This window comes from Prionailurus viverrinus, chromosome B3 (genome assembly GCF_022837055.1).
Source record: "Prionailurus viverrinus isolate Anna chromosome B3, UM_Priviv_1.0, whole genome shotgun sequence".
Lineage (NCBI taxonomy): Eukaryota > Metazoa > Chordata > Mammalia > Carnivora > Felidae > Prionailurus > Prionailurus viverrinus.
Genome location: NC_062566.1, coordinates 132,024,488 through 132,040,268, shown reverse-complemented (window position 1 = coordinate 132,040,268; position 15,781 = coordinate 132,024,488). Strand labels below are relative to the sequence as shown.

The 15,781-nt window shown below is 40.8% G+C and overlaps 1 protein-coding gene across 8 annotated transcripts in view; it reads left to right on the top strand.

Moving 5' to 3' along the window:
• The first annotated feature begins 719 nt into the window (after positions 1-719).
• Positions 720-15,781, top strand: part of BTBD7 (BTB domain containing 7) — an 88,835-nt gene continuing 73,773 nt past the window's right edge. For 7 of the 8 annotated variants that reach the window (XR_007152980.1, XM_047862759.1, XM_047862757.1 and 4 more), the window contains exon 1: positions 720-825. The gene's annotated coding sequence lies outside the window, so the exon portion shown is untranslated. Of the gene's footprint in view, positions 826-1,163; positions 1,342-15,781 lie in introns of those variants that run through there. The other variant, XM_047862758.1, reaches the window with a different exon arrangement.

Sequence of the window (15,781 nt, the reverse complement as noted above, 5' to 3'; positions counted from 1 at the left end):
GTGCGCTTTCATCAGTTCTCGTCCCTCATTCACGGACGTATTTTGTTGAGGAAAACTTTTTTTTTTTAACCTGATATAGCAAGTATCAAAGTGCTGTCTGTAAAAGTACCATGCAGCAGTAGTTAAGATGAAGTGCCAAGAAGCCACCGAAACGCCAAGACTGTCAGAAAGGAGTTTTCCGCGGAAGCGCTGTCTTCTTTCTCTTGGACGCGCATGCAAGATGCGCGATCCGTGGATGCCGGCCACCGAATAGCAACAGGAATTGGTAGACCTGGTCGTCCAGTAACGTAGTTATTATAATTCCATTCTGATACATTTAATGATTTGTCACAATCCCCCAGGGTAAGCAGGATGCTGCAACGAGCTTCAAACTCCGAGCGTCCCGCTCTGTGCTCCGAGGCGTGGAGCGGGAATAATGCGCGCGCACTCGGCTTCGACCGCTCCCGGGGCTCGCGAACGCGCCTCCCTTGCCCGGCCCGGCCTGGCGCTCGCGCGCGCCCGCCGCCGGCCCACGTGACTCTAGGCGCGGCGACGGCGGGGGCGGGTGGGGGCTCGGGCCGGCTCCGCAGCGCCGCGCAGGCGCCCCAGGGCCGCGCCGAGCCGAGCCCCTCCTGCTCCCTCTAGGAGTCAAAATGGCGGCGAGGGAAACCTGGAGCAGCCCCGGAGCCTGAGCCACTGACAGGAGCGGAGAGGGCGGCGGCGGCGGAAGGAGGAGAATGGCCGGGGGTGCTGGCGCCGGTGCGGACGGCGGTGCCGGTGGCGGCGGCGGGGGCGACGGCCGCGGTCCCAGCGGCGGCAGCAGCAGCGGCGGGAGGAGCCTCCGGGGTGAGTGTCCCTTGGTGTCTCTGAGACTGGGAGCCGAGGCTGTGCCCGGCGCAGCGCGGGGCGTCCCGGCAAGGAAGGGGCTGTGTCTAAGAGGTGGGGGCGCCGGGCTGGGGCCCGGCCGCCGCGGGAGGCGCCGCCGGCGGGGAGAGGAGAGGGCAGTCGTCCGTCTGGAGCTGAGGCGGCGGCGGCGGCGGACTGGCCGGTCCCCGTGCGCTCCCAGGGGCGGACTGGGCTGTGCGCCGTCGTCCCGGGGACAGAGGCGCGAGGTGTGGCACTCGGGACGGAGAGAGCGACCCGAGGTGGCCGCGACGACGGCCCGACCAGCTCCGGGCTCCAAGGGGCGGGACCCGCCGCTCCCAGGACGCCGGGAAACCGCTCCCGATACTCGGGCGCGTGTTTACCCGACTGCGGGGCTGCGACCGCCCCGGGGTGGGCGTGAGAGCGGCCGGCCGGAATTGGGGAAGGAGCAGGCCTGCCGACGGCTGCCCCAGGGCGGAGAGAAGTTAGATTGCCCGGGTAAGTTACTGTTCCGGGCTCCAACTGGAATCGTGTTTTGACAGGTTGGGAGGGAGACAATACCGACTGTTTGATAAAGGAGTCTGTGCTTGGAGTACTTGAATGGCCCAAAGCGTGCATTTTCAGTGCCTTATTTGCACAGCTGTTCACTAGCCTTACCCCGAGGATGAGAACTTTCTCGCCGTCTTTTTGGAGAAGCTCTGAGGAGTGTTGCTTCCGCTTTGAACCATGATAGCACCTCCTTACATGCCAGCACGGATAATGAGTACTCTGGATTAGGCCTGATGCACAGCAGTCTTGGTTATCTTTACCAGAGAACTGTTCCCTCTGCCAAAACATCTTACTGTAATGAGGAAATAGGCATTTTTACAGAATTACTTAGTTTTTTCCAACGGACAGAATCTTTGGTCTCTGAATAGCATCCATTTCTTTCAGGTTGCTGAAATACTTGACTTTCTTCTGGAAATGTGGAAGAAGGAGTTGAAATAGCAAGAATTATACATGTTAATGGGATCTGTGATTAAACTTGTCCTGGAATTTTTGGAGTCAGAAAAACCTTGAGAGCTCTGGTGTGTGACTTGTTTTAGAGCGGAGAATCTAGGCCCAGGGAGATGACTGACTTGCCGTGGGTCTTACAGCTGGCCAGGGCTTGGGCCACAACTGGGATCTGAGCCTCGCCGCGCCCCCATTTAGAGAGCTCTTTTGGCTGCACTCCTGAGCCTCTTATTCTTCATTGAGAAATGCATTCTTAACCACCAATACTGGTGCCCATGTCTAGGTCCTTGTGCAATAAAGTTGAAAGCAGAAATGATAGAGAGTGCCTCACTCTGATCTGACATTTCATTTAGAGTTTTCATAGGCCTGTAACTATATTTTCACCCAGTTACAGGCATGGTCCATTCTTGCACGCAGTCAGTAAAACCCGTAGGTCAATATTCTGTCCCACAAAGCCAAACCAGTGTTCTGTGCCCCAACACCAGCATTTAAACAAGTTCTTTATATCAGACTCTCATTTTAAGATTTAAAACACCGGTGTTGCATTTGCTAGATTAATACTGCCTAGTTTCCATCTATTTTCTTGTTGAATTACAAGAGTCGTCTTTGCTGTGTGTCATGGGGTAACCTTCAGAAATGCAACCTCAAATGATTCTGATCACATTCTAGTCAGTGAAACTCAACATATCAAAGTTGTACCTTGTGTTCAATGAATTACACTGTAATTAATTGTAATTATTGAAAGTCTGCTTTGCATTTTGCATTATATTAGTTGCTATAGTAGAAAAGAAAGAAGTGTAGTATATAAACTTTGCCCTCAGGAAAGATAAGGTGTACGCTTACGACTCTAGAAGACAATCTAGTACATTCTATGAATACAGAGAATGCTGTAGGTGTTCTGGTTAGAGGGAGACGAGTGAGACTTAGGAGTCTAAAGAACTTCCTGGAACACTTGGGACTTGAGCTAGCCTGTGAGGGTTTAGATTTACAGAGATACTGGAGCAGTTACTCTGTGAGAGAAAAGCGAGAATATGATGTGGAGATTAGCTGTGGGGGGAGGGGAATAGAGGGAAACTAGGATGAGCTGACAACTGAATTTGGGAGGCTAAAAGGAAAAAAAAATCACGCAGTTGGAAGGATATGTGTAGAAGGGTCTGAGTACTAGTTTGAGGAGATTTGGATTTTTATCCTCTTGCGCAAGATACGGGGAGCCTTTGAAAGGTTGGAAGTCCCATATTAATGCGATAAACCAGCAAGATGGACCTGTCTGTGATCTACAGGTTGAGCTTGAATGAGGACAGAATGGAATGAGCCAGCAATGACAGTAGCTGTTGCAGTTACCCAAATATGAAGAGATGAGACCCCAGACTAGGATAGAGTCAACAGGAAGGATGTGTGGCAGGTGTTTTTGTTTTTATTGTGGTAAAATATACATAAACATAAAATTTGACATTTTAACCGGTTTTAAGTATACAGTTCTCACGATCTCGCGGTCCGGGAGTTCGAGCCCCGAGTCAGGCTCTGGGCTGACGGCTCGGAGCCTGGAGCCTGTTTCCGATTCTGTGTCTCCCTCTCTCTCTGCCCCTCCCCCGTTCATGCTCTGTCTGTCTCTGTCCCAAAAATAAATAAAAAACGTTGAAAAAAATTAAAAAAAAAAAAGTATACAGTTCTGTGGCATTCAGTACATCCACATTGTTGTGGAGCCATCACCACCATCCATCTCCAGAACCTTTTCATCATCCCCTACTGAAACCTTTTACCTATTAAACACTAACTCCTATTTCATTTCCCTTTACTCCCAACCCCCTGGCAACCATCATTCTACTTTTTGTCTCTATGAATTTGATTACTCTATGTACCTCATTTTAGTGGAATCCTATAAAATTTGTCCTTTTGTGACTGGCTTATTTCATTTACATTTTTTTTTTTTTAACGTTTATTTATTTTTGAGACAGAGACAGAGCATGAATGAGGGAGGGTCAGAGAGAGGGAGACACAGAATCTGAAACAGGCTCCAGGCTCTGAGCTGTCAGCACAGAGCCCGACACGGGGCTCAAACCCACGAACTGCGAGATCGTGACCTGAGCCGAAGTCGGACGCTTAACCAAATGAGCCACCCAGGCGCCCCTCATTTAGCATGTTTTTAAGATTCGTTCATGTTGGAGAATTTTTCAGAATTTCCTTCCTTTTTAAGGCTGAATACTATTTCATTGTATGTATGTACAGTATCTGTTTGAGTCCACGCTTTCATTTCTTTGGGGTATAACCCAGAAACTTTCACATTCCCACCAGCAGTGCACAAGGGCTCCAATTTCTCCAATTCTCACCAACACTGGTTGTTTTCTGTTATTTTGATACTAGTCATCCTAATGGGTATGAAGTGATTTGTCATTTTAGGCTTTTTAATTATGATTATTTTTATTTATTTATTTATTTATTTATTTATTTATTTATTTATTTATTTATTTTTAAGTAATCTCTACACCCATCATGGGGCTTGAACTCACAACTCGGAGACCCAGAGTCACATGCTCTACTAACTGAGCCAGTTTGGTGCCCCTGTTGTGGTTTTGATTCCTATTTCTCTAATAATGATTTCTTCTTGTGCTTCTCAGTCTTTTGTATATCTTCTTTGGAGAAACATCTAGTAAATTCTTTTACCATTTTTTAATCTAGTTGTTTGCTTTTTTGTTGTTGAGTTGTAAGAGTTCTTTATATATTCCAGATACCAATTCCTTATCAGACATATGATTTGAAAATATCATCTGCTATTCCGTGGATTACCTTTTCACTCTGTTGAGTGTTCTTTGATGCTCAAAAGTTAAAAAAAATGTTTTTAACGTTTTATTTGTTTTTGAGAGAGCAAGAGAGCATGAGCGGGGGAGGGGCAGAGAGCAAGGGAGACACAGAATCTGAAGCAGGCTCCAGGCTGTCAGCACAGAGCCTGACCCTGGGCTCAAACCCACAAACTGGGAGATCATGACCTGAGCCAAAGTTGGACACTTAACCTACTGAGCCACCCAGGTGCCCCGACGCACAAAAGTTTTTAATTTTGATGAAGCCCAGTTTATATATTTTTTCTTTGTTGCTTATGCTTTTGGTCTTATATGCAAGAAATCATTGTCAGATCCAAAGTTATGAAGCTTTCCCCCTGGAAAAGCCATACATTTAGATCTTTGCATGTGGGTATCCAGTTTTTCTCAGCACCATTTGTTGAAAAGACTGTCTTTTTTCCACTGAATGATTTTGGCACCCTTACTGAAAATGACTTGATTATACTGTGCTTGGCTTTATTTCTGAACTCTCTATTCTGTTGGTCTGTGAGTCTGTCTGTATGCCAATACCACATTGTTTTGATTACCGTAGCTTTATAGTAATTTTGAAATCAGGAAGTGTGAGACCTCCAACATTGTTCTAATTCAAGATTGTTTGGGCTGTTTGTGGTCCCTTGAGATTCCATATGAATTCTAGGATGGGTTTTTTTATTTCTCCAAAATTAAAAAAAAATATGCCATTGAGATTTTTTTGATAGGGACTGCACTGAATCTATAGATTGGAGCAATATTGACATATTGATATTAAATCTTACAGTCCATAAACTCCAGATGTCTTTCAATTTATATGTATCTTTAATTTCTTCCCACAACACTTTGTAGTTTTAAGTGTAAAACTTTTAAGTGTAAAAGTCTTTCATCTCCTTGGTTAAGGTTATTCCTTAGTATTTTATTCTTTTTGAAACTATCATAAATAGGATTGATATTTTAATTTCCTCTTTGGATTGTTCATTATCGGGGGCGCTTGGGTGGCGCAGTCGGTTAAGCATCCGACTTCAGCCAGGTCACGATCTCGCGGTCCGGGAGTTCGAGCCCCGCGTCGGGCTCTGGGCTGATGACTCAGAGCCTGGAGCCTGTTTCCGATTCTGTGTCTCCCTCTCTCTCTGCCTCTCCCCCGTTCATGCTCTGTCTCTCTCTGTCCCAAAAATAAATAAACGTTGGAAAAAAAAAAAAAAAGAAATGGATTGTTCATTATTGATGTTTAGAACACAGCTCATTTTTGTATGTTAATCTTTGCATCCTGCAGCTGTATTGAAAGCATTCATTAGTTCTAACAGGCTTGTGTGTGTGTGTGTAATCTGGTTTTCTACATGTAAGATAGTGTCTTCAACAAAGATAATTTTATTTCTTCCTTCCAGTTTGAATGCCTATTATTTCTTTTTCTTGCCTAATTGTTCTGGCTAGGACTTCCAGCACTATGTATATTGAATAGAAGTGGTGAAAATGTACATCCTTGTCCTGATCTTAGAGAAAAAATGTTCAGTGTTTGACCAATGAGTATGTTGTTAGCTGTGGGTTTTCCTTTATTATGACCTTTATTATGTTGAAATGGTTTCCTTATGTTCCTGGTTTGCTAGAGTGTTTTAGCAGGTATGTTTTAATGAAAAAAAGATTCAGTTATAGGTGCTGAGAGCATCTCTAGCCTGGTGAAAGGGAAAATTCTGCTGTCATTGGCAAAGTAACATATTAATGCCCAGTTGGTGTTTTAGGCATTGTCTCTCTACATTTGCAGTCATGTTTTGGCTTAATTCAGTAGGGAAAAGTGACACTAATCAAATAATCATATAAATATATTCCTGAATATAACTATAGTATAATTTTGCTCACAGCTGTATTCCCAGCATCTAGCATAGTGCCAGGACATAGGTGCTCATTGAAGTTATTAATTGATATAAGCAGAAGACTTAAAATTTAACCACATAAGCTAAAAACTATTTGCTTATAATTTTTTTTTTTTAAAGGCAGAGGAGTGAGAGACAAACCAAGAAATAGACTTTTTTTTTTTTATTTATTTTTTTGAGACAGAGAGAGACAGAGCATGAACGAAGGAGGGTCAGAGAGAGGAAGACACATTTTCCGAAACAGGCTCCAGGCTCTGAGCTGTCAGCACAGAGCCCGATGCGGGTCTCGAACTCATGGACCGCAAGATCATGACCTGAGCTGAAGTCGGCCGCCCAACCGACTGAGCCACCCAGGCGCCCCTGCTTATAATTTTTAATGACAAAGTATTTTTATTTTATCTTATTTTATTTTATCTTATTTTATTTTATTTTATTTTATTTTATTTTATTTTAATTTTATTTTATTTTAAGCCATCTTCCCTGAACCCAGTCTTGGTACAATGGTAACAAAACAAAATCAGACTTCTCTGCTATGAAAAGAAATAGGCAAGTGACTTTTTCTAAAACAAGTGTCTTTAAGAGTGAGGCCAGGGGTGCCTGGTTGGCTCAGTTGGTTAAGCGTTTGACTTCAGCTCAGGTCATGATCTCATGGTCTGTGAGTTCGAGCCCTGAGTCGGGCTCTATGCTGACAGCTCAGAGCCTGGAGCCTGCTTTGGATTCTGTGTCTCCCTCTTTCTGCCCCTCCCCTGCTCACACCTTTGCCTCTCTCTCTCTTTCTCTCAAAAGTACATGAACACTTAAAAAAAAAAAAAAAAAAGGCAACATTTTTCTTTTTAAGTTGATGATAGTGGAAATTGCTTATCAGAATCCAAAGTTTCAAAGGGATGCATAACTTAGAAGAAACTTTTCAGGTGCGTGTTGACTCCAGATTTATAATGAAATTCAAATATTCAGTACCTAGTTTATTTGCAAAACAAGTTCAAAATTCTTTTAATGCAAGCTTCAGTGGTTTTTAGTATCCTTTATTTTTTAATTTTTAAAAATTAATTTAAATTTTAAAATTTGACAGTTTTGGGGCACCTGGGTGGCTCAGTAGGTTAAGTGTCCTACTTTGGCTCAGGTCATGATCTCACGGTTTGTGAGTTTGAGCCCCACGTTGGACTCTGTGCTGACAGCTCAGAGCCTGGAGCCTGCTTTGGATTCTGTGTCTCCCTCTCTCTCTGACCCTCCCCCGCTTGTGCTCTTTCTCTGTCTTTCAAAAATGAATAAACATTAAAATAATTTTTTTATAAAAGATTTTATAATTTTTTATAAAAAATTTATGAAAAAATATTTCTTAATATAGAAATTTCAAAAATATATAATGTACTAAGTTATGTAAATTGATACTGAATATGTGTAGTGAACCTTATGTTAAGGTTGGAATAAATAGGAATCACTTTAATGCAGAACATAGAGCATCCTTTACATCACAGGATTCAAAAAAGTCTTTTGAGCATTGTTGGAGTTTTTAGATATAGTTGTTATGTAAAAGAACATTGGACTAGGAATCAAACCTCCAGTCCGATTCTGACTACTGTTTATAGGTTTGTGATCTTAAGCAAGCCCTTTAACCTGTCTGAGGCTTCATTTTCCTCAAGAGTCTGTGTGTGTGTGTATACACTCACACACGTGCACACATGTACGTCACAGTGTTTCACAAAGCAGCTTTGCCACCTTATGTTTGCTCTTCAGTTGTTTCCCTCCCTGTTACTAGTCTGAACTATTTATTGAACATCTACCAACCAAGTCTCTGCCATTTGTTTTCCCACTGTCCCCCTAATTCTCTATTCTCTATATTGCTACCACACTTATGTTTCTAAAAAACCCAATTGGGGCATGTTACTTCCCTACTTAAAAAACCTGTGTTAACCTCCCATTGCTTATAGGATAAAGTCCAAACTCACAGAGTTTGTGGACTGTGTCCAACCTTCCGTTTCCCATCACTCCAGCCTTACCAAGCTGTTTCTTGTTCCTGTGCTTCTGTATCTCATGTGTTTATCCCAGTGCTTGGAGTTCTTTTTCTTTGTCATCCAGGAAACTCTGAGAAGGTGATTCATCATCCACTGCAGGGGTAGATTTTGATTACTCCAAGCCAGGTCATTTCCCTGTAAACTGTTGATTGAAAGGAAGGAGACATTCTTTTTCTGGGGGACAGGACTTTTTCTCCTGTTGTGTATGAACAAGAGAACATGTGACTCCAGTTGCCACTGGCAGCTGTCTTACAACCCCAAGGGATGATGAAGTGTGCCTGGAAGATGATAGAGCAGAGAGAATGAATGTAGGTCCAAGATAACATAATTTTAGACACATACTGTACTGGGGGTCTGGGCCTTTCCCTGCCATGGGACTTCTCCACCTAACAGATTAATTCCTTATTGTTGAAGCCATTTCTTTGGAGTTATTTGCCATCAAAAATCTCTTGATTGATACAGTTGTGTTTATTCTTCAAGACCCAGTTCAAATATGACCTTGACCAGTAGTCATACACTCATTCCCTGAGTACTTTGGCCCACTCTTCCAGCCCTGTTGCAACTGTACTATAATCATTTGCTTGTATGTCTGACTCCTTCATGTAACTCTGTGTACTTTGAGCCTTGGCTTACAGGATGCAGCACAGTGTCTGCTACATTATAGATATTCGGCAATGCATTGTCAGGATGAAAAAGGGTTTTGTAAACAATTTTTAAATAAACATGAGGTATGTTATTATCTTTAAAGTGAAATGGAGAAATCAATTAGACTAGACATGCAAAATGTTCTTTGCTTGCCTTTAATTATTTTCTAAAAATGTTCACTTAAATAAAAAATTTGACAGCCTCGGGGCGCCTGGGTGGCGCAGTCGGTTAAGCGTCCGACTTCAGCCAGGTCACGATCTCGCGGTCCGTGAGTTCGAGCCCCGCGTCAGGCTCTGGGCTGATGGCTCAGAGCCTGGAGCCTGTTTCCGATTCTGTGTCTCCCTCTCTCTCTGCCCCTCCCCTGCTCATGCTCTGTCTCTCTCTGTCCCAAAAATAAATAAACGTTGAAAAAAAAAAAAAAAAAAAAAAAAAAAAAAAAAAATTTGACAGCCTCTCTGGCCACAGTGCCTTGAATTTTATGAAAAATCTAACTTAAAGTAGGAGTCCTGGAAGGAGCAATAATGAATTGTGTTTTTACCCTGCAACTTCCTTCCTTCCTTCCTTCCTTCCTTCCTTCCTTCCTTCCTTCTTTAGGAGGAGACTTGAATGCCAGAACTAACTTTAAGCATAATATGTGTATTTGTTCCCTATATTTTGAAATTATATTCAGGTCTGTTTTTTCTGGGATTTGTGAATTGTTCTTTAGAGAAAAATTCCATAATATACCTCATAAGAAGACCTAATTATTCTTGCCTTCAGACTTTCCAAAAATATTTCTTGCTTGCTTGAGTATACACCGAACTTTTCTGGTAAGAAGAAAAAAAAAAGCTTTGTGGCAGAACTAGATGAGTTATAGCAAATTTTAGTAATGTCTTATGACAGAGAAATTTCTTTCTTTTTTTTTTTTTTTCAGAGAAATTTCATTATAACCTTAATTACAGAGTCATAGTTCTGTCACATGCTTCAACAATAAAGTCTGACAGAAGAGGAAGGGTGGAAAAGGAGAGTTAAAATTCCTGATTTGGTATACTTCACCATTTGTTGGCTTGAGTCAAATAAATGATAGTTCAACATAGTAAATTGTAGTCACAGTAGCCCTCCTCCCTTATCCATGGGGGGGGGCGGGATATGTTCCCAGACTCTTAGTGGATTCCTGAAAGTGCAGATAGTACTGAACCCTATATATACTAAGATCTTTCCTATATGTACATACCTGGGATGAAGTTTAATTTATAGATTAGGTGCACTAAGAGATTAACAACAATAATAACAAAATAGAAGAATTATAACAATATACTGTACTAAAAGTTATGTGAATGTGGTCTCTCCCTCTCTCAAAATATCTTACTGTGCTGTAAAGTACTTACTGTTATACTGCGTATGTGATGAGGTGAAGTGAAGTCAGTGACCATAGGCGCTGTAACACAGCATTAGGCTGCTGTTGACCTTCTGACTGACAATACGCTGCAGAAAGTGAACCCATGGATAAGGGAGACTGCTATAACTATGCTTAAAAATTGTCTCTAATAACTGAATATCTCTTTTAATTATTCTTTTATTGGTTTTGATTTTCTTAACTTATTTAGAATGGTGATCTACAAAATATCTGTAGTGACTGTTCCTAGGTTGTTCATGACTCCTTAGAGATTATCCTTTTAAAATCATTTAAATAGCTAAAAGATAACAAATTTCAGACCATGTGAAATATACATTTTTTTAAATGTTTATTTATTTCTGAGAGAGAGAGGGTGAGAAAGACAGAGTGTGAGTGGGGGAGGGGCCGAGAGACGGTGAAGAAGACACAGAATCTGAAGCAGGCTCCAGGCTCTGAGCTGTCAGCCCAGAGCCCAACACAGAGCTTGAACTCGGGAACAGAGAGATCATGACCTAGGCCGAAGTCAGACGCTCAACCAACTGAGCCACCCAGGCTCCCCAAGATGTACATTTATAAAGTGGTCATTTTATTTAAGAAGTATTTTTCATAACTAGAAATGTTAAGAGAACACTAAGAATATAATAAATTTGGGGTGCCTGGGTGGCAGAGTCGGTTAAGTGGCTGACTCTTGATCTCTGCTCAGATCATGATCTCACAGTTTGTGAGTTTGAGCCCCACATCAGTCTCTGCCCTGGGATTCTGTCTCTCCTTCTCTCCGCCCCTTCCCCACTTGTGTTCTCTCTCTCTCTCTCTCTCTCTCTCTCTCTCTCTCTCTCTCTCTCCCCCCCTCCCCCCCATAAACTTAAAAAAAATTTATATAATTTTAATTTTATTATCAAAAACTCAGATACCTCCCATCCTAAAATTAAGCTATGACTCTCTGTGGTAGAGCCAGAGTTGTAAGAGCCAGGCTCATCTCTCTGCATTCTTTCCCTCAATTTCTAATTTTAAAAATTCTAATGGTTACACTTAAAAGGATGTTGTATAGATTAGTGGAATGTGATGTACTTTTATATTCTTTTAAGAATGCATTTTTAATAGGAAATAAAAGTATCAGCAGGGGACTGACAGCTGCTTTGAATTACAATAGGTTATATTAGAAAAAACCCACATGGGCTTAATAAGATTTTCCTAAGCAAAACTCTAACAAGTAATCTCTATTTTTGGTAATGCAATGGAATTTTATAGAAAAATGGCATTTTAAAAGATATCTTCATGGTAGCTACACTTATCATGGTGAACATTGGGTAATGAACGTGTAGAAATGTTGACTCACTATGTTGTGCACCTGAAATTTATATTACATTGTATGTCAACCATACAAAAAAAGATACCTCCATTTAACATAAATAAAGATGTTTTCTGACTTGACTTTTTTGGTTGGATTGGGGAAATACTGTTTTTATTTACTTATTTTAAAGTTTGTTGGGGTGCCTGGGTGGCTCAGTTGGTTGAGCATCTGACTTCAGCTCAGGTCATGATCTCACACATTGTGGGTTCGAGCCCTGCATTGGCTCTCTACGTCAGCAAGAGCCTGATTCAGATCCTCTGTCTCCCTCTCTCTCTGCCCCTCCCCCTCTCTCAAAAATAAATAAACATGAAAAAAATTAATAAAGTTTGTTTTGAGAGAGAGAGAGAGAGAGAGCATGCATGTGCGCGCGCGCGCACACACACACACACACACACACACACACACACACACACACACACGGTAGTGGGGAGGAGGGGCAGAGAGAGAGAGATAGAGAGAGAATCCCAAACAGGCTCCAGAACTCAACACAGGGCTTGATCTCATGAACCATGAGATCATGACCTGAGCTGAAACCAAGAGTTGGACACTTAACTGACTGAGCCACCCAAGCGCCCTGGGAAATACTATTTTTAATATATGATCTTAAGCTACTAATTACACAGGTCGATACTCTGTTATTTATAATTTGAATTTCCAGAAGTTCTGAAAACCATTTCTTAGGGAGACTCCTTTGATGGCAAACAGCGATATGACATGGATTCATTTCACGACAAAACCTGATCTAAACTAACATAGCTTAGTTTAAATATTTAATATACTTTACTATAAAATAATAATTTGATTATGGGGTGCTATGTTAAATATAACTGAGGTATTTACATAATATACAGTAAATAATCCACATACTCTGTTATCTTCTTCAAAAATAAAGAAAGAAGGGGCGCCTGGGTGGCGCAGTCGGTTAAGCATCCGACTTCAGCCAGGTCACGATCTCGCGGTCCGTGAGTTCTAGCCCCGCGTCAGGCTCTGGGCTGATGGCTCGGAGCCTGGAGCCTGTTTCCGATTCTGTGTCTCCCTCTCTCTCTGCCCCTCCCCCGTTCATGCTCTGTCTCTCTCTGTCCCAAAAATAAATAAAAACGTGGAAAAAAAAATTTATTAAAAAAAAAAAAAAGAAAGAAAAAAGGCTGAATTTTAGAACATATCTAGCTCCAGAGGTTTCTGTCTGATAAGGGATTGTGGACCTGTATTCTGAATAACACTTTTAAACTGGTAATGAACATTAAATACATTTTTTAATGGTGGAACTAAGATCGAAAAGACAGTATAGTATGTAACACGCAATAGTTTAATTCTGTAGATAAAGTTTATCAAAAATGTGGGGAGAATCTATAAAAAGTAGAGTAAGTTCACTGAGTACCTCTTAGGTATTAACTGTAAATAAAAATATATTATTAGGGGCACCTGGGTGGCTCAGTCGGTTGAGCCTCTGACTTTGGTTCAGGTTGTGATCTCACGGTTTGTGGGTTTGAGCCCTGCGTCAGGCTCTGTGCTGACAGCTCAGAGCCTGGAGCCTGCTTCCAATTCTGTGTTTCCCTCTCTCTGCCCCTCCCCTGCTCATGATCTGTCTGTCTCTGTCTCTCAAAAATAAATAAACGTTAAAAAAAATTTTTTAATATATTATTTAAAATTAGATGCCAGAGTAGAGAGAAGAAAGAACTTACTAGCTAATTTCATTATTGCTTGTAGTAGGGAGGTAGAACACAGTAACCAAAAAAGAGGGAATTTGAGGTATTAAATAGAAGTATTAGTAAAGGTGACTTTTTATATGCCCTTTTGGTCCCAAGATTATGGCCAGAGGGATGTCAAGGTCACCAAGAATAACTTGGAGGTTGCCATGGACTTGTTTTAAAGTGTTTTCAAGTCTGACCGAGAGCTCTGACATGTGGGGTAGAAAAAAAGAATAAAGTTACCTATGGGGCAGGGAGGAATGAAATTAGAGTAGACAGGGAGAGCAACTAGTGGTTTTTGAACATATCTTGTTGTGTGGCTTTGACTTTAAACCCATCTAAATATTTTATGTAGCAGCTAAATTAAAAACTCAATGCCTAAAAATCAAAAGTAACATAAATTTACAAAGTGTCTTACTGTTAGTGATATAATCACACAGTAAACTATTCTAAGTGACCCACATACACAGTAATTTGTAGGATATCTTGAGTTAGGTAATATCCTAAGGGTAGAAAGAATTGTAATAAATAAACATAAAGTGATTTTCATTTATCATATTGTTGGTGGTAGATAGTATTGATGTATATGTATTTTTAATGTTTATTATTTTGAGAGAGAGAATGAGCTTGAGCGGAGGAGGGTCAGAGACCAAGGTAGTAGGAGAATCCCAAGCAGTCCCCGTGCTCAGTGTGGAGTCCTGAGCCAGTATGAAGAGTCAGACACTTAACCAACTGAGCCACTCAGATGCCCCAGTACTGACATTTTAATTCTCAGCTGTTTCATGTATACTGTAGGATGAAGTAAAGGAATGGTTATGTAGGCAGCATTGGGAATAGGGTTTTGGCACGTAAGAAGGGAGAAAAAAATGAAAGATTCATGAGATTAAGTAAAAACCCTATAAATCTGAATTTGAGTTGGAAGCATCAGTATAAACTCATGATATATGTGTGTCTGTATCTATGTACGTGCTTATATAGATATGTGTGTATAAAATTACCTATCTGTATACTTAACAGGCACTTAGCTCCCCTAGCACCCAGATTGTGGTTTCTAAATACCGTTTCCCACCGAAAGAAATGAGAACTTCTTTAAAGAAATGACTGATTCCAGGTTTAAGGATAGAAAAATACAAGATATGTCTGGAATAAGATGTAATCCCAGAAAACAAAGAAGTTATCAGAGACAAGTAGTATTGTGTTATAAGATCTCAAGAGCCAATTTAAGTAAGCTTCCACTATCTAAATATGGGGCAATTTGAGCATCAGTAAGGATAACTACAGAGGATTGAAATACATTAAATATATTTAAATTTACAAATACATAAAAATCTTTTAAACTTGCTGATCATCTTTAGAGAATGCTGGAAAGTTCATTGTTTTTGAAAATTAGTAAATACAGGTAAGGAATCATTTATTTTTTCTGCCTTTTTTCTGTAAACCGTAGATCAGACAACTGAATAATGAATTTCTCCTGCAGAAGTATTCCAGCTAATGAATAAAGAGATGATAGAACATCACCATGTTGCAACTCCTAATTAATTAATAATTCTAATTGGTGATCATTGATAATTTTTAATATCATAGACTGAGAAGTAGACCCTTTGTACCTATTGTTGGAATTACACATCACCACCTGTGAAGCAGTCTTGGCAAAATAAACTTTAAAAGTACAAAAATGATCCTGAATCTGATCAAATCACTAGTTCTATCAATTACAGTATTTGCCAGAGAAATACATTAAACTACATCCTGGTGATGCATTTGGCAAAATCTATACTGTGGGAAACTACCAGATAATCTGATATTTTTAACAACAACAACAACAACAAAATTGCAAGGGGGAAAAAGAGTGAGAGGGGAAGGAACATATTTAAGAGACATGGTCATGGAGTCACAGTGTATAGACCTTATTTGGATCCACAGTCACACTAAGAAAAAATAAAGCAGTTGTGGAAATATGAACACTACCTGGGAAATTCATATTAAGGAATTATTGTTCATTGCTTTAGATGTAATAGTACTGTAGTTGTTCTTTTACATCCTTCTCTTAGAGATGTATAAAGAAATATTTATAGATGAAATAATATATGCTGTCTGGAATTTGTTTCAAATAATACAGAGGGGTTGGGTAGAGAATGGATTGGGATATAATGATACAAGACTGTTCACAGATTGATAATTATTGATGGGCAGAGATTG